The sequence below is a fragment of the Diabrotica undecimpunctata genome, chromosome 1 (assembly GCF_040954645.1).
Source record: "Diabrotica undecimpunctata isolate CICGRU chromosome 1, icDiaUnde3, whole genome shotgun sequence".
NCBI lineage: Eukaryota > Metazoa > Arthropoda > Insecta > Coleoptera > Chrysomelidae > Diabrotica > Diabrotica undecimpunctata.
This window is the reverse complement of record NC_092803.1, coordinates 140,411,706-140,438,119: the sequence shown is the minus strand read 5'-3', so window position 1 is coordinate 140,438,119 and position 26,414 is coordinate 140,411,706.

Sequence of the window (26,414 nt, the reverse complement as noted above, 5' to 3'; positions counted from 1 at the left end):
GGGAGAATATATTGATAATAGGTCGCCAGTCAAAAAGCCGCAGCAAATATTTTTAATTCAATTAATAGTAATTAATTTTTGACATAATATCTTCTTCTTATAGTGCCGTGCACCTATAGTGCGTTGGCGAATTATCTTAAGGCCAGACGTCTGTCTTTTGCGGCATGCAAAAGATCGCTAGTGTTATTTATGCTTGTCCAGTTCTTTATGTTCCGTAGCCACGACATTTGTTTGCGACCTACTCCTCTCTTGCCTTCAATCTTTCCCTGAATGATTAGTTGAGGAATTGCGTATTTTTTTCCTCTCGGAATATGGCCAAGGTATCCAATTTTTGTACCTTGATCAAATTGAGTAGTTCTCTCTCAGTATTTGCCTTTCTTAAGACTTCTTCTACTAACTTCCTCTTAAGACTAAGATTAACGGAATCAGCATAGACAACATCAGATATGCTAATAATATCGTCTTAATAGCAAGCAATGCACAAGAACTACAAAATACAATAAATGCGGTAGTTCACCACAGCGAAATGTTCGGTTTACATCTAAACGTTTCCAAAATTAAAACTTTAGTATTTTCAAAGACATCAATAAACGTACAGGTGTATGCCAAGGGTCAAATAATAGAACAGGTAAATTCCATAAAATATTTGGGAACCAATATCAATAGTCAGTGTAATCCAAAAAAAAATAAATCCTATCAAGAATCGAACAAGCAAGGAAAACATTCATGAGCATGAAAACATTTTTTACAAGATCAGATCTTAGTCTACAGCTTAGAATCCGAATGATCAGATGTTACGTTTTTTCTGTCTTACTGTATGGCTGTGAAAGTTGGACAATGGACTCTGAAATAGAAAAAAGAATAGATGCCTTTGAGATGTATATATACAGACGAATGTTGAGGATTCCATGGGTACAAAGAGTTACTAATGTTGAGGTACTTCGTCGCATGTGTAAACAAAAAGAATTACTAAGAATAATCAAAGAGAGAAAAATGCAATACTTGGGTCATGTGCTGAGAGGCGAAAGATATGAATTACTTCAAGTTATACAGGAAAAGTACAGGGCAAAAGATCAGTAGGAAGACGCCAGAACTCGTGGCTGAAAGACCTGAGGAGATGGTTCGACCGCTCATCCGCAGAGATCTTTCGCGCAGCAGTTTCCAAAACTACAATTGCCATTTGGATCGCCAACCTTCGAAAGGAGACGGCGCAATGAGAACAAGAAGAAGACTTCCTCGTTTCTCACCCTATCTGTCCATGGTATACGTAACATTCTTCGCAACGTTTACATTTCGAAGGCCTCCAACTTATTAATGGAAGGTACTCTTAACGTCCATGTTTCCATGCCGTATAACAATATGGACCATAAATAGCATTTAACCACCCGGTAGCAGAGATTGAAGGAAAGATTGCGGTTACATAGTAGCGGTTTAAATTTGATAAAAGCTTGTCTTGCTTGTTCAGTACGGCATTTTATTTCTTTTTGAGGATCTCATTGGTCATTCATCATCATTCCCAAGTATTTAAATGTTTTCACTTGATCGATTGGAACATTATCGACTTGAAGTTGTATTCTTAAAAGTGCGTGTTTTCTTATTGCCATGCATTTAGTTTTTCCTGCATTTATCTTCAAGCCATATATTTGTCCTACGGTGTTTATTTTATTTAACATCAACTGCATATCATGTTCGTTGTCTGTTATTATCGCGGTATCGTGGGCTTAACGAATGTTATTTATCGGGAATCCGTTTACCTTTATTCCACACTCAGAGCCTTCCAGTGCCTCTACAAAAATGTTCTTCACATAGAGATTGAAGAGCATAGGAGACAAAATACACCCCTGTCGCAACCCTCTTAAAATTTCAAATTCTTCTGTGTTGGTTGATTTGTTCAGTCTCACTCGTGCTTTTTGATTTCAATAGAGATTACATGACATAATATAATTTCCTGTATTTATTTTTTAAATGAAAAGGAAGACAAGCAAATCGTCACTATTTGAAGAACATGTTACTCTAAACGGCACTTGTGGTGCTGAAACATGAGTGATGATGAAAATGAGTGTGTTGGGTGTAAGGAGGACTCTCGCCAAACGTGTAAAAAATATGACTGGTTACAATGTACTTTTTGGTAAGCGCTGGTTACATGAAACTTGTACTGGCTTCGCTAATCTCTGTAACAAGTGCAAAAAGTCTCTTGCTATTAAAAAGAAAAATATTTTAGCTTGGTCCATCTCTCTTACTCTAGTGGTCACTCCCGCTTCCACAGTGGAGGAGGGATGGATCGATGACACATCAGTGCATCATATTGTTTTTAGGTTTAAGAATTATTATTTCTAGTTTGTACCAAAACAAATACTAATGTTAAGTTATGTTATACAATTTTTTTAGATTCTACTGTTTATTTAATAAAGAAACAGGCTTCATTTTTTTTTAAATGTGGTCCAGTTCTCCTTTCTTTACCCAACGTATTTTGGAGCTCTAACAAATCTAAAGTACGCATAATAGTTTTTTAGATAAATATCTCGGCACCAACAAATAATATTGAGTTCTTCGTACTTTTATTAGAATAGGGTATAGTTTTTAAGGGTTAAACAAGTTGCAGCCAAAAAAATAATGTTTCATAAACAAGGAACAAAATTTTTAAGTGATGGATTCGACTGTTACTTGATGGAAGTTCATTTTATGTAACAATAAAAATTATTATCACTACAGCTGTTTCAGCCAGAGTGCCTCTCTCAAGTGAACCATTTTTCGTTTACACTTTATAGTCTTTAACCGAAGTGTTTACACTTTATAATCTTTAACTAAATAAGTTGAGGAGGGGAGAACTATTTGTCTCAAGTTGGTCATTCAGAATTATATCTATATTTTTAATTTGTTAATCTCCATAGATTCTAATAAAGATAGCTAAGGCCTTTATTCTGAATGTGAAGAATTTAAAATTCATCAATGAAAGAATGATTATGGTCTAGAAGGTGAACTGCGTGTGTACGTAGAATCTGTTTTTCTATCATTGAAAGCCCTTTTATGTTCTGCTTTACGTTTCATAAAAGTTCTATCAGTTCGACCGATCTAAGTTTTTAGGCAGTCGCCACATTTAAGTTTGTATACACAGCTGTGTAACTGTTTTTTCTTTTAGCTCTTGTTGTTCTTAATATATTTGCCTAAGTTGTTGTTTGTTCTAAAAGCTAGTGTTATTCCTTTCTTTTTTATGTGTTTCACTATGTTTGTTTATATCTTGCCTGTATATGTAATCGAGCAGAAGGTACTCGGTTTTTTCTCTGGTGGTCTCTTCTTCTTGATGTGCCTATCCGATAAAAATGTTGGCGATCATCATGGCAATTTTTATCTTATCTTTAACCAACATGTTCTTCTTCTTCCTGGACCTGATTTTCCAAATATTTTTCTTTGCAGGATCGCTTGAAGGAGAGCATATCTTGATTTATTTCGCATAATATGTCCCAAGAATTGTAACTTTCAAGATTGGTGGTGGTCAGTACCTCTCGGTTCTTATTCATTCTTCTGAAGACCTCCTCATTTGTGACTCGGTCAGTTCACGGGATCTTAAGTATTCTCCCATATAGCCACATCTCAAATACTTCCAGTTTTCAGCAGATATCTTCGCTCAAGGTCCACGATTTAACACCATAAAAAGGACAGAGAAGACGTAGCATCGCAGCATTCTTACTTTTATATCAAGAGAAAGGTCGTGACTCTTAGAAAGAAGGCCTCCATCCGATTAAAGGTGGATCTAGTTTTTCCAATGCGTGCTCTAATCTCCTGGTTGTTGGTCCATTCTTCATTCTCTGGTAAGGAAATACTAATTTCAGAGCTTTATTATGTAGTTTTTGATTTAAAATTTTCTTTATTGTGTGTTCGTTATACCCATTGTTTACTGCTATTTACTTAATGATATTCAGTTCTATCTCGAAGTTATTTTTTGACATGGAAATTTCTATTAATATAAATGTAACATGATATGGTAACGTGCTATTGGCTGACTATGGTATGCAGCCAATTTATGTTGTGTTAGATGGTATGATGAATTGTGAATAGTCGTGTCAGTATGGGTAGGTTTATGAAATACGGAGTACTCTTGTTTGTTTTTAAGTCTGATAATTTTTAAATCTAGAAAATTTATGAATTGATTCTGTTCTGTTTCTATTGTGAATTTAATATGAATATTGAGTGAATTAATATACGATAAGAATTGGTCAAGTTGTCTTTTTGTTCTCGTAAAACATACCAGTACATCATCTACGTATCTCTACCAATATAAAAACTGTTTGAACATGGGATTTTTTGAAATCTTTGTTTCTAGATGGCCCATAAAAATATCTGATAGCAATAGGCTTAGATGATTACCCATTGTAAGTCCTGCACTGTTATTTGTATATATTTGATTATTTATTAAATTCAAAGTAGTCCTGGCTTATGCAAATGTCAAAAGGATGTAAAATTTTAGACGTAATGATAGCTAAGAGCTGATTATCCTAAGGTATGTCATTTAGAATTAAATCATAGATTAAATAATATAGTATTTGACATCCTAGATTCAATATACAGAGTAAAAAAAACTAAATAATCTAATTTGCAATAGCATAAAACTCAATGTTCATTATAAAAAAAGTTTTTCGAACCCTATTTTTTTCATTACATTTATAAATTTAACAGATACTAAAGTCAGTAATAGTGAGATACAACTTTTTGAGAAAGGATTTAAACACAACTTGCCTAAACATAATAATCAAAAAAATTTAGAATATTTAGGTGTAGAATGTGAAGTAGCATTAAACAAAACTGCCAATAATATCGAATAAAGTATCATTGCGAAATATATTATCATGGTGTATAGTGAAAACTAAAAAGTCTCGTTACAAAAATAATCAAACAGCCATTTCAATTAAAAATAAATCAATATACATAGTGTTTACAAAAGCAGACAAAGGTCTGTTACTATTGCTACAGTTCAAATAGAATATAATAACAAAACATTAGAATTTTTAAATATTCAAAATATTAAAACAATAAACAAAGATCCAACGGAAAAGTATCAAAAACAAATTAATCTAGCATTAGAAAATTCAAAATCAAGAATAAATTCAATAGAACAGTAATACCTCAACATCATGAACCTACAGCCTCCTAAATTATACTCTTTTATCAAACTACATAAACCTGATCACCCAATAAGACCTGTAGTTTCTTTTTATACAGCTCCGTCATATAAACTATCAAAAAAACTGTTACAGATTATTCTAGAACACACTAAATTTTCACCTCAATTTACCGTAAAAAATACAAAAGAACTAGTTAATAAAATAGAACATTTTCAATTACATTAAAAACTCAAAATTAATTTCATTTGACGTCAAAAACTTTTTTCCTAGTATTCCTCCTACAGAAACTTTTGTTCTAGTAAAACGCCTTTTAGACCATAATATTACAAATCCATTCATTACGTTTGAAATTTTACATAAGTCAGGACTACTTTGAATTTAATAATCAAATATATACAAATAACAGTGCAGAACTTTAATGGGTAATCCTCTAAGCCAGAAAGGTATGCTTTCTAGGGGTTAAAAAACTTGAAACCCATGAAACATTATTGAATCATCAGCGATGAATGAATTCTTGCTGATTTTAATTTATAAGTTAAGCAAAAATATTTTTTAACGTTAACGTCACAAGCGGTGGCTTCTAAGGGTTAAAAATTTATATTAAAGTACAAATTATCAATGAATTATGTTTTTATCTAATTCAATCAGATTTTAAAGCATAAAACTTTTCATTTTCATCAAATTTTCCCAATTTTTTCCAGTTAGGTATAGTTTTAACCCCTTAAAAGCTAAAAGAACAATTCGCCCGTATATATCTTTTACAAAGGAGGGTAAGACAAGTTTAAATCCAACTTTTCACCTAAATTCATGCTGTCCGACAGAATTGGGAGGTAAGGTCCTATTAGGACTATCAGAACCTCCGATTATATTATTGTAGAACTATTCAATACAGTGTATTGAAAGAAAGAAGTATATTGCAAGAAAACTACATTAAAAATAAAAACATTTTAAAAGATCATTTCTTTCAGTAATACACTGAAAATTTTTCGCGTTATCTTGGAGTTTAAATGTCTAATTTTTAACCAGACTTGTATTATTTGACTTTGATATTGACATTGGATTTATATTTCACTTTTCACATTTTTACAGCGTAATTATTTGTGTAATTACTATTAAAATGTTCGTGTTCACTTGTACACTAGGTACTACCTTGTAATATAAATGCATCATAATACAAGGGAACCTAATAAAAAATTAATAAACTGTTTAAATAGCAAAAATAATTAAATATTTGATTTTATCTTCTTTGTTGAAGTAAACACAGTCTTAATTTATTGGTAGTTAAATTTATTAGTTTTTAAGTAATATTTGACAAGCTTTTATCGATTTCTTGTGTTAATAAAAAATTAGTCACTTAGCAACTCTTCTGTTTGTGCATATGTTAAATATTATTAAGACGGATACAAATACTTCGACATTTATACTATTAAATTTGCATTCTATATATGTATTAAGTTTTGTAGGTACTAATACACAAGAACTTTTTTGATATATACAAAGCGACATGGTAAGCTCAACCCTTTTTCTAATAGCCATAAACGACATACTTCAACAATGCTCACCGATTGTTAAAGGAAGATTATACGCTGATGACTTAGTTTTACTTGCCAAAGGAAAATACTCTACATCTATTCAAAAACATTTACAACAATCAATCAGTTAGAATCATGGTCTAGCACTATCGGATTACAATTTTCACCGACAAAAACTAAATGTATTTTATGCACACGAAAACATAACACTCTAACTCCACATCTGAAGCTATACATATAATCAAACCCTCAGTTTCACAAATAATATCAGATTTGTAGGTATGGTTTTTGACCAAAAGCTCTCCTGGGAAAAACATACAGAACTTAAAAAATCATGCCAAGCAGGATTAAATTTTATGAAAATTATTTTCAGCAAAAACTGGAGAGCAGATCAAAATACACTATAATACATGTATATAAATCTTTAGTTAGATCCAAACTCGACTATGGTGCGATAGTTTATCCATCAAGCAAAGTATCAGTATTGAAAATCTTAGAAACTGTTTAAAACACAGCTCTACGAATAGCTGCAGGTGCGTTTAGAACGACACCAGTTGAAAGTTTACAAGGCTTAACAGGAGAACCACCCCTAAGTTTAAGATGCAAATACCTTTCTCTCTTATATGCTTCTAAAATAGCTAGTAATAAAAAACACCCCACTTATACCAATACGTTCACAGATCGATTTCAAGACACCCAGACAGACAGACTTCGCATCCTTCAGCCAGGACTCCATTCTTATTAATGAGGTTTCTTCAGATGACTTCAAGTAAGAAATAAAATATAAAGTGTTATGTGCGTGGCAAAATAAGTGAAGTGCATCACAAAATAAACTCAAGGAAACCAAACAATTTGTGAAACCGGGGCTCCAACCCACAGCGAATAGACACGACCAAATGAGAATAACACGTTTGCGACTAGGACATAGTAACTTTACACATAAATACTTCTTTATGCGAACTGTGCCGACAATGTGTGAAAATTGTCAAGTTACACTCTCCATGAAGCATATACCACCTAACTCAGTGCAAAACATATGAAGCAGCAAGAAAAAAGCACACTATCCCAAATAATATAAAGGAAGCATTAGGAAAAAACACGAACATTAAAAACACAATAAGTTATCTTAAAGACTCAGGACTTATTGTAATTTTTTCTAACTTTACCTGTACTATATTTTTTAGGTCGCTAATAACCTTTGTGGTTACAGCGTAAATAAATAAAAAATAGCGACATGGATATAGTACAAAAACCTCTAACCAAATTGATCATGTCTTGATGGGTAAAAGAACCGCAACAAGCAAGATGTGAAGATTCGAAGAGGAGCATATTGTGGATCTGACTACCTCCTACTACATATAAAATATAGATGCAGAATTCAGAAAAGCAGGAGGGACAAACAGGAACAAACATCTGAACAACTACACACAGAACTAACATACAGAAATTGAGATAACAAGATATTAAATAGAACTATGAGACAGGAATAACACAAACACTGACACATACAGGCAGTATAGGCACCGAAGAACATTGGGAAGAAATCGAAATAAAAATAATTGACGAAGCAGGAAAGATCAAACGAACAAAAAAAATAAAAAGAGAATGGTTCAATGACGAATGTAAAGAGACTATCATCATTCAGCCTCAAAAGTCCACTGATGAACATCCTCTTCCTTGTGTTTCCTCGTGTAGATGGCCGACTGACGCTTTTCTTGTCTTTTCTTGGTCTCCATTCCAATAAACTCTTTGTCCACCGCCTATTTGTCATTCTAGCTATGTGTCCTGCCCATCTCCATTTTAGTCTGGCTATCCTTTTGCTGACGTCAGTCACCTTGGTTCTTCTCCTGTTCTCCTCGTTTTTTATATTGTCTCGCAGAATTATGCCTAAAATAGATCGCCCCGTTTCTCTCTGTGTGACTCTCAGTTTGGTAGCCAAGGCTTTTGTTAAAGTAAATGTTTCTCTTCCGTATGTCAACACTGTGAGGACGCATTGATCAAATACTTTTCTTCCTATGTAGGCTATACGGAAAAGAAATCAAGAACAATGGAAATATATGGACAAAAGAACCAGAAATCTACAAAGATGCAAGACGGAGGGCCGATAAAATATGCCGAAAAGGGAAAAGAAAATACGAGAACGGTAATATACAGAAAGTCGAAGAAAATTTTCAAAGCAACGGTATAAAAGAAGCGTGTAAATTATTTATATTATATCTGAAATTGCGTATCTACACAATTCAGAGAAGGATACAAATGCCGAACAAATCTATGCAGAAAACAGGAAGGGCAGATAACCAGCAATCCAAGAAAAATAAAATCAGTCTAGAAAACCTACTTTCAAACTCTTTTAAAAACGCAAGAAAATGAAGAGCATATGAAGACGCAGCACATTGAAAGAGATACCGAAAATATAGAACCCCCACGATGTAAGACGCAAAACAAGCAATACGAGCACAAAGGTTCCAAGAGTTGACAAAATTTCTTCTGAACTATATAAATTAGGTGGAGAACACCTAGTAGGAAAAATGCATGCAGTCATAAACAAAATTTGGAATGATGAAAAGATCTCTACCGACTGGAAAACTGCGATTATATGCCTAATCTATAAAAAAGGGGATAAACTGAAATGCGAAAATTATAACGGCATAACCCTCTTGTGCACAGCATACAAAGTTTTTACTTTCATACGCAACAAATGACTCCAACAATTAACTTAAAATATTGTTGGAAAATATCAAACCGGTTTTCGACAAGGAAGATCTTTAACTGATCAGCTATTCACAGTGAAATAAACTCTAAATGACATGAGGGAATGAGACATTGAAATCCACAAGATATTCATAGATTTCAAACAGGCCTACGACTCAATTAATAGACAAAAATTATATCAAAAATATTGCATAGATTTAAAATCCCTCCAAAAATACATTCGACTAGTAAAAGCAATACAAAGAAATTCAGAGAAACATCAGAGAGGTAAAGGAGTTAATTCGAGAGGCAAAAGAGGTGCTCTCATAGAAATGCAAGGACATAGAAGATCTGGATAAAAAGTATCATAGCTTAAATGTACACACAAAAATCAAAGAATTGCTTAAATATAATATATATGCTTAATATCCTTAAAAATGATAAAGGGGATATTACTACTGATGTGATGCAAAGATTGTGTCACTGAAATAATTACATCCAACAATTATTTAATGATGAAAGAGACAATGGCTGCAATCGAACTTTGTAGCAATTTCCAAAAAGTCAAGTGCAACAACCTGCTCAGATCACAGAACAATATATTTAATGAGTCAGACACTTAAAACATTTTTCAAAATATTACACAGCAAAATTGTTAAAACTTTTGAATATGAAATAAGTGACACAAAATTTGGCTTTAAAAATGATATGAGCACAAGAGATGCGTTGATCAACTTGTATGTGCAGGCCCAGAAATGCATGATCATAAATCAGGACATGTACTTACGTTTTGTATACTTTAAAAAGGCATTTGATAAGGTTCAACATAAAGAGCTTGTAGATATATTAAAAAGCAAAAATATTGACAGTTGTGATGTGAAAATTAAATCTAATATATAATTAATCAAACTGCCAAGGTAAGAGTTGACAACCAGAACACCCAGACATGCTGTCCCCACTACTCTTTAATGTCTACAGTGAAGCGGTACTGAAAAAAGCGCTCTCAGATTCAATAGAAAATATATCTACCAATGGAAAATTTTTGAAAAACTTAGGTTTTTCAGACGATACACTAATAATGACGGATAACAACAATGATTTACAAAACGTAATGCAATGCCTTAATAAATGCTGTCATGAATACGGACTAAAGTTGAATTTGAAGAAAACTACATCCATGAAAATAACTAAATCAGCAGATGCAAACATCCAATTGACTATTGATGATACTCTAATGAGAGTGTGGATACCTACAAATATTTACGAACATAAATAACATCAAATGTAGACCAAACTAAAGAAATTAAGACACGTATTGACATAGCACGTGAATCATTTATTAAACTTAAAAAGTTTCTTTCTTGTCGGAATATAAGGTTAAAACTACGCTTAAGGATGATTCGGTATTACGTGTTCTCTACTCTTCTTTATGCCCGGAAAGCGTGTACACTAAAACAAGTGCATCTGAATAAGTTAGCCGCATTTGCATTTTGGGTGTTGCAGAAAAATCCTACGAATACCATGGATTCAAAGAATGACAAATGTGGAAGTAACTAGAAGGATAGAGCATGAAGCGGAAATAATATTAACTATCAAAGAGTACTTAGGACATGTAACGAAGATGAAGAATATCGTGGCTTAAGAACTTAACCGACTGGCAGAAGCAGTAATGCAGAACTATTTAGAGCAGCAGTCAACAGGGTCCGCATAGCCATGATGATTTCTAACCTTCGATAGAAGATGGAACAAGAAGAAAAAGAAGTAAAAGCAACAATAACCTTGTCAACAGCAACTGTCAGAATAAAAAATAAGCTTCCTCATAACTTTCTTAATAGCCAAAGGATTAAAGTAAGAAGACCGGCTACCACCGACACTATTGAACCTGTCTCTCGAATATATAATAAGACAGTTAAATATAGGAAGAGCTAACAGATCTCCTAACAAATAAATTAATACAGATTACCGCCTATGCCGATGACATCAGCATTATGTCTCGCAGAACGAAAGAGGCAGCAGAAGTATATTCACAATTAAAAATAAGGGCAAAAGAGACCTAACTAGAAATAAATATGCACAGGACAAAAAAGCTAACATAGACAAGAGCTAGAGAAAACAGACGCACAGTTGCATTAGAGGACGATATTGAAACAGTAAAAAGTTTAACATATCTGGGAGTGGCGTTAAGTACGAATGGAACCGAAGAACCAAGGGAAACAAAGCTGGTTTTTCACTCGCCCATGTGTTCCGCTCCAAAAACAGACACTGGAGATCGAAAATCAGTGCCTAGAAAACTATTAATAGACCAATAGTATGTTATAGATGCCTGACATAGGCGATGACAGAAAATACGAAGAATAAAGTCTTTGAAAGTAAAGTCCTAAGGAAGATATTTGGACCTAGTAACACTAAAAAGAAGTATGGAGATCCAGGTCCAACCATGAACTGTTCAAAAAGGCACCGATCTCAAAATTCGTTAAATTTCAAAGACTTCGGTGGACTGGTTATGTAGTGAGAAAGGATGTTAAAAGATTGCCTAAAATTGCCCTAGCTAGTAAAATGCAGGGCGCAAGATCAATAGGAGGCCACGGAAAAGGTAATAGGATGAACTTCGGCGCGAGACCGGCAAGGTTGGAGGCATAGTTTGGAGAAGGCTGAAGCCTTGGTTTCCTCGAAAGCGGTACTGGCAAATTACGACCGCAATATTGCGATGACTGACGTCAGATTGCGGTGGAAAAATCAGGTTCCTTTATTGCGGCAATGAAATGTGTAAACTCAGAAAGCGTCGTCTGTACTGTTTTGCGTTGAAAACTAGCGAAAATAGAGGACCTCGATGTTGCTCTTTTAGTATTGCTAGATGGCGAGGAATTAGAGAAAGAAAATGATAGAAGAAGCGAATCTGACCTTTTTAAAAATAGAACTGTAGAGGGTGCATACCAACTTTTGATTTGTTGCCATTTACATACTAACGAAAATAAGTTCAGAGAATATTTTCGGTTGACGCCGGTCTTATTTGATTGCGTCCTAGGATATATAAAAGACTATCTTTGTGCAATACCAACAAACCGTGTTCCAAATCCATTGACTCCTGAGCAGAAATTATGTCTCTTTTTAAGGTATGTATTTCCATTTCTATTGACTACATCAAACACAAAAGTAACACATAGTCTTAAATATACTTTTATTTTAAAGAAATGTATATTTATTTGATAAATTTACATACAAGTATTTATAAAGTATTTAAGGCCAGTAGCGGATGGTCCCATTGCAGTTACATCATCGGTTTATAATGTTTGATGTAGAGCTACCTGCTGATGATGGTCTATACTCACAGTCAGAACTTGTCAATGATGATAATTGTTTAATTTCTGCATTTCCTACTAAATTTCCAATTTGCATTCGAAGTCTAGCCTGAACTACTTTTGGCAACTGTTTAGTTATTTTTGCCATTGATGCAAAGAGTAAATCATTTTCATCTTGCTTTCAATATTTTTTAGATCTTGTCTTTCGGCTAATTGTTTTAATATTTTCAAACGTTCATCTGCAGATGTGGATGTAGTTTGCGATGGATATTTGCATTTATTAACTCTTGGAGTTTTTACAATTTCAGCTTCGGTTTCTTGGATATTTAAAATGTTGTTGCTAGTTTCATCTGCGGTAATAAGTAGTTCAGACGGTTGTTGCTCCATGTAGTCGTCTTCATTTCTACAATGAGCTGTGCTATTTTCTACACTCTGTTGAGATTCAGACTGCTCTATATTGCTGAGAGTACTAAAAATAAAATAAAAATATTTTATTATCAGTAACATAAGGTAATATAAATTTACCTTCTCTTGGCCGAAGAGATACTATCTAAGAATGATAGCTGGACCGATGTTTTCTTCGCTGCTTCCTCAGATGAACCAGTGCTTGCCTCGTCTTTTTATGTAATAATCTCTTACATATCTTCAAGTCTTGCTGCAATCATTGTCTAAAAATATAAAAACAAAAACAATGAGTTAGGTGTCATGAATTACTAGATGTTATTTTTTTAGGTTTTTGGCTACAGGAGAATCTTTTAGATCGTTGGCGTTTCAGTTTAGAATATTTCATTCATGGATCAGAATAATAATAAGGCAAGCTGCTGAATCCATTGTTACAAGAATGCTCACTTTGGTAATGCCACAACCAACAGAGGAATTGTTCAAACCAATATCTAGGAAATATAGATCTCTTTGGGATTTTCCGAATTGTGTTGGAACAATTGATGGTAAAAACATTCGAATAAAGGCTCCAAAAAATAGTGGTTCCAATTTTTTCAATTATAAGGAATTTTATTCAGTGGTTATGTTGGCAATTGTAGATGTAGATAATAGATTTGTTGCACTAGTCATAGAATCGTATGGGAGAGAAGGAGATGCATGTAAACTCATTACAATTAACGTAATTTTAATTTTTCTAATAAAACATATTTCATTTTAGGCATATATTCAAAAAGCAGATTTGGACAAAAGATTCTGCAAAAAAAAATTTCATATTCCATCGCCACAACCACTGCCTGGTATGAATATCCTGGTACCTCATGTTATTCTCGGGGATGAGGCATTTGCTCTTCATGAATCAATCAGTGAATGATAAAACTAAAGCAATATACAGGGTGGTCCTTAAGTAATTGTACAAAAAGAAGCAGTAGATTCTACACTTTAAAATATTACGATTTAAGCCAAATTGCTTTAATAACATGTTGATATTAAGAAAGATACAGGGTGTTAAAGTGCAAAATTAAAATTTTATTTTTCGCTATAACTTGCATGTTTGTAAACATTTATGTATAAAAATTTACAACTGGGTACTTTTAAATACGAGAAATTATAATTTGATGCACACTTTGATGTAACTGATAGAGGGCGCCACTTATGCCACATATGTTGTATAAATTTGCACTTAACTTTTTTGCTCTTTAAGCTCCTTGTATTTCGGATAAAAAATATTAAAGATACATTATTTTAACAAAAATAAGGTATACTTGTTAATAACTTCAAAACTCAACAGTTTTCGAGATAATCGCATTTTAAAAATCAGCTGCATAATTCTGATATAAGGCAATTACTCCAGGCAGCGAAGAAAAAATAGACAAAAACATTAATACTTCTGAATTTTGGTATAAAATACCTTTAACTAAAGCTAATAGTTTACGAAATATTAATTAAAATATATATATCAGCAGGATAATTAATAATAGGATTTGGCAAAATAACAGAATAATAGGATTTTACATCAAACATTTTACGTTTTATGTTCAAATAAAGTTATAATCAAAACATTTTGTTTACAAACCAAATTAAGAAATAGTTAAACTAAATAACAAAACTTTTTGTCAAAGTAAGTGTTCGACATGTCCACCATTTTCTTTAATTCATTTGTCAATATATTCCATATAAGATCGTCTCATATTAAATAACATCATTGGTTCTAAAGAAACTGCTGCAGTATTTATTTCTTCCCATAGTTGGTTGCGAATGTTTATGACACACGTTGTTTTAATGCGCCCCATACACCAAAATCAAGCGGATTAAATTCGAGGCTACGTGGTGGCTATAATGTATAATGGATGAATATATCGATGACATTACTTATTTATATAATTACATTACAGCTTACGAGTAACTTTAATTACATCTCGAACAAATGGACTATTATGATTTACTAACGAACTAATATTATGCAGAACTAAATTGCCTGTGTATTTACTATATTTATAACAATATTGGTTATTAGGACAACGATGATGTTTTTGTAAAAATACTGAGTCTTTCAGGTTAGATTTGTAGCAAAAATATTATGAAACAGGACACATATGTGTTATTCAATACCTGTGCTCTAGTTTCTATTTCTCCTAATAAAAATGGGTAAACAATTTGGTAATGAACAATAAGTATTCTTTTTGGATTTTTTTTTTAAAATTAAATAAGTATATCAATATCTCATCATATTGCCAAGGAATATGACTACCAGGACCAATCCAACGTTCAGAAAAGTTGTATTTAAGTATGTTCTAACTGCCTTCTCTCTAGAATGTGGTGGTGTACCATCTTGCATAAACTACATATTTTGGGTTTTAGCATTTTACAATAGAAAAAAGTAATACAACGCAATTATAGAAACTTAAGAAGCGATAGCAAAGGGAAATTGTAAACATGATGACGGCCAACGTCTGAATAAGGACACGGCACCTAAAGAAGAAGATGAAATATCTTTTGTCTAATAAGACATTATTATATTTGACTTGTTTTAATAAGAATAAACTATGAATTATGCTTATCTACAGGTATTCAGTGCTTTACCGCACAAATATCAAACTAAGATTATTGTGCAGCTGCCTTATAAAATGCATTTATCTCGAAAACGGTTGAATTTTTAGGTTAATAAAAAGTATACCTTTTCTTTGTAAAAATAATGTATCTTTAATATTTTTTAACGCAAATAGAGCTAACTTAAAGAGCAAAAAAGTTAAGCGCAAATTTATGCCACACATGTGGCATATGTGGCGCCCTTTATTAGATACATTAAAGTAAGTATAAAATTTTGATTTATACTACTCAATAGCATTCAACTCTAAATTTTTGTCCAAAAATATTTACAAACGTAAAAGTTATAGCAAAAAATAAAATTTTACATTTCCTCTTTAACACCCTGTATCTTTCTTAATATCAATATTTCATTAAGGCAAGTTGGCTTAAATCGTAATATTTTAAAGTGAAGAATCTACAGCTTCTGTTTGTACAATTACTTAAGGACCACCCTGTATAACTACCGACTTTCTCGAGCTCGTAGGACAACTGAAAACGCCTGGCACTCTTTGTGCATTTTTTCGAATATTTTTTCAGCCAATTGCTACGCATCTTGAAACCACGGATAAACTAATAATGTGTGCCTGTATCTTATATAATCTTTTGCGAAAATCAAACATACTTCCGACATCAAGTAATAGTAGAGATAAATACCCACTATCTACAGAAAATTTATTTTCACTAATTCAAAACAACGTACGGGGGGCAAATATAGCAGTCCCAATTCGTGAGACATTTAGAACGTATTGTAATGGACCCCGTGCTGTAGCATGGCAGGAACAACATTATTGAGAAAATGAATGAATTACAGCAATGTAAAATATTATAAAAAAATATTTTTGATATTACTTAGAATTTCTGTTATTGTATTACCTGTTATTTGAAGTATCTGGGCTATATTTCCATAAACTCTGTTTTAGTTGGGTTTTCCTGCAATCTTTACATTAAACATTATACAAAAATTCATGGTTTCTAACAAAATCTATTAACATTTCGTCCTGCTCACTTGTCCATTTAGTGTGTTTTAGTCCAGAACACATTACGCTAAAAAAACACTTTTAAATAACGTTAACTTTAGAAGATAAAACATATAGGTATACCTATTTTATCAGTTGAAAGTTATTACAATATAAAAACACAAACGAATCACCACACTTCACCACCGCAATAAACCGTTAATAAAATGTTTCTCGCCGCATTGGCTACCGCATTCAATATGCCGGCACCGTCATATTGCGTTGCGGTGGCTTCCAACGCTTCCTTGATAACCATTGCTATCATTGTGTATGGTACAGTTTTCTATGACGTCATTCACCGCAATATTGCGTTCGCAATTTGGCGATACCGCATTCGAGGAAACCAGAGCTTAAGGCTCGATTTGAGCTGTAGTGCCATTGGAGGGAGAGGATAAAAGTTTAAAAATCGAAATTAACTCTACTTATTATAAATCAAGCAGGCTTATGAATATTGTTATAAACTTGGTGGGTAATATATTCTTTAAAAACATTTCCCCCTTATTTTTTGCGCCACTGCACTGGAGAAAATATGTTTTTACTATTTTTTTACTGTTTATATTTGAATAAAAACATTAATTATTTTTATCGAAATAAAATAAATGTTATTACAGATGTTACATTTGTAATATTTCTATATTATAATATGATTTTGAAAACATTTACTTGTGGCTTGTTTTACACTGAATACTTTTTATTTTGAGAATAAATCACAAAGATTGTAATTAAAATTTCATGTTTTTTAATTGAATTTTTTTTTTCAAAAAAATCTAATTATAAAAATTTGGGTAACTTGTAGAATATATTTTTTTGTTAATTGGTTGTAAATGAATTATTGACAATTTAGATCAGCGTTTCTCAAACTGTGCTCCACAAAGCACCGAGTGCTCCGCGAAGCATTTACAGGTGCTCCGCTATATGGCGATAAAAAAACGGTTAAACATTGGAAAAAAGCTCCGCTATATCGATGGCTCAAAGCAATAGTGAGATATTATGTCAAATTCAAATTACAAGATGATGATAATAATTAAAGTGTGCAGTGGTATTAAAAATCAGAAATAGGTGACCAAAAACTTATTTTTATTGGATATTAATCTTTCATATACCTGCGATCACTGTCTTATCACCTTGATAAGAACAGAACAATATGCTAAATAAAGCATTTCAAGATCTCGAAGTCTAATTTTACGTCCACATATAGAGATATATTTTTTCGGTGCATCTCTCTTTTCTACAAATACAGTAAGTACACAAAACTCCGAACTACGTGCTTTTACAAATTGTAAACAATTACCAAAGTGCCGCTAAACCAGTGAGAAGCCTACTATAACCCCGATTTTTTTGAGAGTTTATATATTTATGCATGCCTCGCCATTACATATAAGGCACAGGCCCTACTGTAGAAAATCTCGAGGCTCGTGCTCCTGCCTAAATTCAAGGCAGGAAAATATTGTCCTATTTGCCTTCTTCCTTGTATCGAAAAGCTGTATGAGAGAATGCTACGTTCGCGTATCGAGGAGGTGATCGTGATGTCTGGAGGCCTGTCTCCGAGACAATATGGTCTCTGCCAGGATAAAAGTACAGTGGATGCGGTGACCGATGTGCTCCGGGCGGCACGGGGAGTTGAGGCTGATCATCGATGGGTCGTCCTGATTCTCTTTGACGTCCGAAATGCTTTTAATACATTGCAGTGGGGTCACGTAATGGGCTCTTTGGAAGCAAGGAACTGTCCTGGGTGTCTCAGGAATGTGGTCGCTGATTACCTTTCCGAGAGGAAGATTGTGGTGGAAAATGGTGTGATGGTGGATGTAACGGCTGGGGTCCCGCAGGGCTCCGTCCTGGGTCCGACGTTGTGGAACCTAGCATACGACGGGGTCTTAAACTGCGAATATGAGGAGGGTGTGACCCCCTTCGCATTCGCGGGCGACCTTGCTATGCTGGTGGCGGCACGGGACAGGGAGGAACTCTTGCTTCGGATTACGCGTGCGTGTGTACTAGTTGAGGATTGGATGAGTGAGCATGATCTTTCTCTCGCGGAGGATAAGACGGAGGCTGTAGTATTCAGAGGCTATAGAAAGAGAGATAATGTGGAATTTGAGTGCGCGGGAGCGAGAGTGGCGCCCAAAAAGTACGTTAAGTATCTGGGAGTTACTCTCCACCAGGGTGGGAGTTGGGAGGAACATCTGAGGGGGGTGACCCGCAGAGCTATTCAGAGAATGGCTGCGCTGGGGAGGATAATGCCTAATATCAGTGGTCCCAAATCCGAAAGGGAGAAGGGCGCTCCATGGTGTTGTGCAGTCTGTCGTCCTCTACGCGGCCCCAGTCTGGAGTGAGGCGGTAGAAATACCAACTTACAAGAGGCTCATCGCACGCGTGGACAGAACTATTCTTCTGCGGGTAGCATGTGCCTACAGAACTGTGTCAGCTGCCGCACTGTGGGTTATCAACGGCTGTGTTCCTTTACATGTGCTGGTAGGTGAAAGGGCAAGGATTCACAGTCATAGGGGGCGGAACATTGGAGAGAGACAAATGAATGAGATAAGACTCGCCGAGAGATTAGTCTCAATTGGTCAGTGGCAACAGGAGTGGGAGGCACCACGTTAAGTGGCGGAGTGGACGAAGTCACTAATCCCGAACCTTCGAAGCTGGGTGGACTGTGGGCATAGGCATCTGGATTATTATCTAACGCAAATGCTCACAGGCCATGGCGGCTTCCGCAGCTACCTTTTCAGGTTTAGGAGGGCTCAGTCCGATCAGTGCCTTTACTGTGGTTTTTCGGATACTGTGACACACACGATGTTGAAATGTGAGCGTTGGACGGATGAAAGAGAGAAGTTTGTAAGAGAGTGTAACTGCAGAATGTTTGATTCCGTGAGAGAAATGGTGGAGAAAATAATGACGGATGAGTGGTGGTGGACACAGATCCACAAATTTATCAGGGAGCTGCTCTCTTCAAAAGAACGAGAGGAGAGGGAACTCGCAACAGAATTCTAAAACAAGCGAGTAGCACCTTGGTGGGGTTCGGACTGTCGCAGGCCGAAATAAGAGCAAATGAGAGACAAGACGACGCGAGAGAGATGGCAGCCTCGTTAAGGCAGGGGTTGAAAGTCCTTGGTGGTTCGTATGGGTGTAGTTTCCTCGATTAATGTGTCGGAGAAAGAATGGGAATCGGGCGATAGCAGGGCATCAGGAGAGATGTTTGCCTTAACCGGCCCTTCCATCCTGATGTCTGGTGTGACAGAGGAGAGGTTTTTAGTTGGACGCCGACCGTCTCGGAGTGGTGACGGGACGAGATGTCAAAGGTCTAAATTCCTTGGGAATCTCGCCCTGGCACAGCTTCGCTAGGGTATTAGGAACCCAAAACTACCTGTGTGAGTCACAGGTGTCTGTATGCAGATTTTCCTTCTTCTCTTTAAAGATGTAAAAAAAGCCCTACTGTAGAACATGCTAATGGCGTATATGTCACGGCGTGGGCGCTGAAAGTGTTAAAATATGGATATTGTAATTATCCAGAACCAGATTTGGATGATACAATTTTTCAATTGCAGTGTTGAAGCGATTACTGATGTGGAAATACTCCGCCAGGCTGAAGAATCTGTGAAAGAGTTAGTGACGCCAAATGCGCCAGAAGTGTTCAACGAACTGCCTTCTTCTTCTGTGAATATCAGTTCGACAGGAAAAAAATCGGTAAAAACGAAATACAATAATTCCTACTTAGAAATTGGATTTGCTGTTACCGGTGACAACAAACCACAGTGCGTAATTTGCGGCAAAGATGTTGCCAAATAAGTCAATGTTTCCAGCCAAAATGCGTCGTCATTTTGAAAAGGTGCATCCAGAATGTAATGGAAAACCCACTGATTTCTTTAGAAGGAGGAATCACGGCAAACTGACACATGCCCAAAAAAATATAACCTACCATTCAAAAACAGTTAACGAAAATGGCGTCCTACTTAGTCAGTTACCGCGTTGCTCAAGCAGGTGAAGCTCACACCATGGCGGAAAACCTCATAAAGCAGTACGTCAAGAACATAAATAATTAAATCTATGTTGGACGATAAAGCCAAGAAACTAGTAAGCACGGTACCTTTGTCAAATAATATAATCTCACGCCGCATTGGAGACTCAGTAAAGGATGTGAAATCTACCTTACTTTCTCGAATAAAATCTACCAAGTTTTCACTACAGTTAGATGAGTCAACAGATGTAGCTGGGTTAGCAATTTTAATAGCATTTGTGCGGTACCAGCACTTGAAGTCTTTTCACTTTTTTGCAAACCATTGACAACTAATACAACTGGTGCCGAATTTTTCAAGTTAATAGAAAGCTTTTTCACAGAAAATAGCATTCACTGGGATAACTGGGTCGATGTGTCTACATACGACGTGAAGGTGATGACTGGAAAAACGTCGGGCGTCATTTCAAGAATAAAGGAAAAAGCCAAGGAATGCATTAGTAGCCACTGTATCATCCACCGCCATAGCCCCGCTGTGAAAAAAATGTCGCCTTCTTTAAAAGTAGTCTTGGACGAAACCGTGAAGATAATTAATTTTATCAAATCACGACCACTGAATACAAGGCTGTTTAGAGTGATGTGCGATGGCATGGGCAGTATACATCCGTCTTTACTTCTTCATATGGAAGTAAGATGGCTTTCTCGCGGCAAATGTTTAGCTAGGCTCTTTGAAATGAGAGCTGAAGTTGGAACCATCCTAATTGACAGCAATTTTGCCTTGGGTAATAGATTGTGTAACGAGCATTGGTTAATTAAATTGGCATATTTAATAGATATTTTTAACAAGGTCAATGAAGTTAGTCTCTCACTCCAGGGAAAGACAATAAGGGTAATGATAAAATAATAAAGCGTAAATAAAGCGTATAGGAAGAAATTAATTTTTTGGGCAGAATCGGTGAAAAATAAAAATCTGGATAGCTTTCCACTAATCACAGAATCGGAAGAACTGGAATCGGACATACCTGAAGCTGTCTTGAACGAGTTCCACACTCATCTGCTAAATGTACTTGAAAACTTCCATAATTATTTTCCTGAGGAATTTCACGACTAAATTAAAGAAAACTTCTGAGTTGCAGATCCATACCTTGCAATATTAAAAAAAAAACAGCTTCCTTAACATCTCAGTAATGAATGCTGATAGATTTGACATCGGATTAGAAAGACATTACGTTTTTTGTTTTAGAAATAGGATCTGTGTGTTCATTTTTGTTTTTCGTTATATGTAATCAAGTTTCTTCCCCCCCCCGTCCCCCAATTATTATCTCTTATTCTATGTAGGTTTCAGGTGCAATATGGTAAGTGCTCCCTACGTGCCCTTGATAGAGGTATGTGCGCTTGATGCAGGTTTGAAAGAACTTTCTGTAAGGATTTCAAATATTCTGAGTTAATTCTGAGTACCACTAAATATATTGACTTTTTTTGTTAAAAAACTATTTTAAAATTAAAATCGACTTTAAAACTAACTAAAAAGCTAAAATTAACTTTTGGATATTTTGAAGTCGGTTCCAAGCTCTAGCCTCTTTAACCCCCTCATTAAAACTTGAAACTAACTCCCAAGCATTCAAAAGTTATTAAAAGCTTTTTAGTTTATTTTAAAGCCTGTCTTACTGGAGTTAGACAGGCAGGTTAGAACATAGCTATAGACTATGTTCTCTCCAAACTAGACTCCGACACAAGAGTCTAGAATACGCGGACGATATCTGTCTATTAGGTCAAAGGTTCCAAGATCTGGCTTACCAATTGGAAACACTTTCCACTGAAGCCAATAAAATAGGTTTGAAAATCAATATTAGTAAAACCAAGTCCATGAGAATAAATGCAAGGAACAACACGCTATTTACTATCGACAATATCCAGATTGAAAATGTGGAAAACTTTACGTATCTTGGAAGTGTCATAACAGAAAACGGAGGTACAGAAGACGATATTCGTATGAGGATATGAAAAGCTCAACAAGCTTTCAGCACGCTCAACCCTGTTTGGAGATCTGGCGAGTATACTACAAGGACAAAGATCCGAATATTCCGATCAAATGTCATGTCTGTTCTACTCTACGGATGTGAAACCTGGAAAGTGACAAACACCCTCACAGACAAACTGCAGGTCTTTGTTAACAAATGTCTACGAAGAATTGTTCGTATATTCTGGCCTAACACCATCAGAAACGACGATCTGCTACACCTGACCGAACAAAAGAGGGTACAAAATGAAATTAAGTCCAGAAAGTGGGGTTGGATCGGTCACACACTCCGAAAAAATATCGCAAAGTATCGCAAAGACTGCCCTAGAGTGGAATCCCCAAGGGAAAAGACAAAGAGGTCGCCCAGTAAAAACTTGGAGAAGATCCATCATGGACGAGATAAGAGGCCAAGGAAAGTCTTGGAATGAGGTGAAGGCCTTAGCGCAAAATAGAACCCGATGGCGCGTTTTCACTGAAGCTCTATGCTCCACTTAGGAGTTCAAGAACCTTATATATATAAAGCCTGTCTTATTTTTTATATATTTTTATATGTATGCTCACATCTTTGCTCACATTTTGAACCTTGGTGTACAAGATCTATTAAAGATCTTAGCATTACACAGTGAAACTGACAATAACAGACAAGAACAGCAGTATAAAGCGTATGAAGACGAAAGTGAAGAAGATAAAGAATATGCGCCTGTTGCTGACTCACGTACAGCTATGACAAAATTACGCTGTTTTTCCAGTAAAATAAAAAGTGAGATATTGAAGAGGAAGCTTCAGTCTGCTTGTGAAGCAGCTAACGTGCCATCAAATTATTACAAATGTTATTGTGTACTGTTCTGTAATTTAATTTGTGTTGCAATTTTATTTATATAAATGGTATAATCGATAAACTGTATTACTTTGCATTAATTCTTGGTCAAAAAACTTAATATAAAGTAACAGTAATGTCAAAGCTTTGTATTTTTTTTTATTTTTTTATTTTATTTTGCTCGATAAAATTGATAACATTTCTAATTGATCGTAAAACAATTATATGGGAAACCTAATCATTCTGAAGTGGATAAAAAGCTCATTCTGGGTTTTCAAGCAGTTCGAGACAAGGCCTAAGGCTCAGACGTTGGACATGACATTATGGGGAAGCAAATTAAAACAGAACGTCTGCGCAAATTTAATGAACTCTATAAAGAATATCTATAGAGAAAAAAAAAGAGAAAAAAAAAGAAAAAAAAAGAAAAAAAAAAGAGAAAAATAGAGAAAAAAAATAGACAGCCGAGATATTCGAATTATATGCAACCTATATTGGAATCAAACAGCAAATGTGAAGGTTGAGGGTAGGCTAACAGAAGAAATTCAAATCCGTCGAGGAGTCCGGCAGGGATGCATCTTGTCGCCACTTTTATTTAATCTGTATAGTGAAGCTATTTGTGAACAAGCACTCGAGGAAGAAGATCTTGGTCTGATAATAAATGGTGAGACGATCAACATAATAAGGTATGCTGACGATACGGTTCTCCTAACGGGAACGCTAGTAGAACTACAACATCTCGTTCAAAGTCTCAATATATACTGTAACAGTTACGGCTTGAAAATTAATTTGAAAAAAACTAAATTTATGGTAATCACGAAATCAAAGAACATCAGAGCTAATCTTGTAATAGACAATATAACGATTGAGCGTGTGTCCTGTTATAAATATCTAGGTGCTTGGATCACAGACGATACTGATCAAACAAAAGAGATTAGATGTAGAATAGAAATCGCTAGATCAGTCTTTAATAGAATGCGCAAACTCTTTTGCAATCGTGATATCAACATAAAGTTACGAATACGAATGCTGCGGTGTTATGTCTTTTCTACCCTGTTGTATGGAGTAGAGGCTTGGACACTAAAACAGTTGACCACAAAAAACATCGAAGCTTTCAAGATGTGGTGCTATAGGCGCATTCTCAGAATATCATGGATGGACCGCATCACTAACACGCAAGTACTCCAAACTTTAGACAAAAGATGCGAAATTCTAAATGAGATAAAAACTAGAAAGATGGAATACTTGGGGCACATTGTGAGAGGTGAAAAGTACGAACTTTTAAGAAATATCATGCAGGGCAAAATTAAGGGCAAAAGAAGTGTGGGAAGAAGAAAAATATCGTGGCTTCGTAATCTACGTGAATGGTTCGGGTGTAGTTCGATTGAACTTTTTAGGCGCGCTGCTAACAAAGTCGCAGTGGCCATGATGATTTCCAATCTCCGCTAGGAGTGGCACGAGAAGAAGAATAAAGAATATAAAACTTTACACTCAGTGTATAAATCTCTAGAATCACCAAGACATGAAAAGAAAGTATGTGAATGTGATGAAGGTGAAAACTGAATAGACTTTGGGAAACTGTATGCATGCCCCTCCACTTCATCTGGATCTTAACATCAAGGCTTAGTTATTAACGAGTTGGAGGAGTACCTAAGTAAACCCAGAGCCGCCAGCTCAGAAGACATTTTAGAGTGGTAAAGGATGCATGAGACAGAATATCCCACTTTATCGAAGAAGCTCCGTGATTTTCTTTTAATACCTTCAACCTGCTGAGAGATTATTTTTTAAAGCCTCATTGGTAATTAGAAAACATAGAAATAGGTTAAGTGATGAGTCAGCCAGATAATTACTTTGTACTACTTCTTGGTCAAAGGAATTAATATAAGTAACAGTAATGTCAAAAGTTATTGTGTACTGTTCTGTAATTTAATTTGTGTTGCAATTTTATTTATATAAATGGTATAATCAGTAAACTGTATTACTTTGCATTAATTCTTGGTCAAAAAACTTAATATAAAGTAACAGTAATGTCAAAGCTTTGTATTTTTTTTAATTTTTTTTAATAAATGTTAAATTGTATAATTCTTTTATTCCATTTCATATAAGATGACACTCCATCAATCTCTTTCTAAACAGATAATGTTCTTTAAAAACAGTCAAGTTGATGCCATTAATTTGGTACATTGGTAATTTGGACATGGTAGATCGCTAAGTTAGTTAGAGCATAGGCACGGATCGCTTAGATCATGAGTTTAAACCTCACTTGGTGTCAGTTGTTTAGACATTTATTAATTTGGTTGGTCTTTATTATGGCTATGTTATTGCACTTTTACAGTGCAAATTTCGACTGCACTGTAAAAAGGAATGTCCACGCACAGGAAAGTAGTGATTTTATCGAACCGTCTAGTTGAAACCCACATGACCATGAACCGTATCAGGGTATTGTTTCTGCTCTATCCTCCACAAGCGTCACTAAAGACATAAAGTTCTTTTATAGCGGAATCCAAATTCTCGATTGTTATTCAAAGTAGGATACAGACATCATCAGGTCCTCTTTAGCTTCTCCTTCGTGGTACGTGTAAAAATCTTCACAATTTGTTTTCAAATCGTGGACACAAAACACGCCAAGCCATAGTTTCCTTAGATAGAACATTTCCTACACTGGTATTTTTAAAGGCAGAAGGGTTTTGCATGTAGTCTTTCTTGACATAATGTTGATCCTTCTTACTGCTTCATGTAAAACTTTTTAGCTCGTCTTAGAAGCACCATTTTTTCTTCAACTGCTACACGCATAGCGTTTTCATTCAGCTTCGACTTGTTATTTTAGCCTCAAGTTCTTGGCAAGGTGGTCATATTGTCCGTACTTTCTGCTTCACTATCACTAAGCTCGCATTTATCGTCACTATTGACACTTTCTTCTAAAATTCTACGTAATTTCTCTTC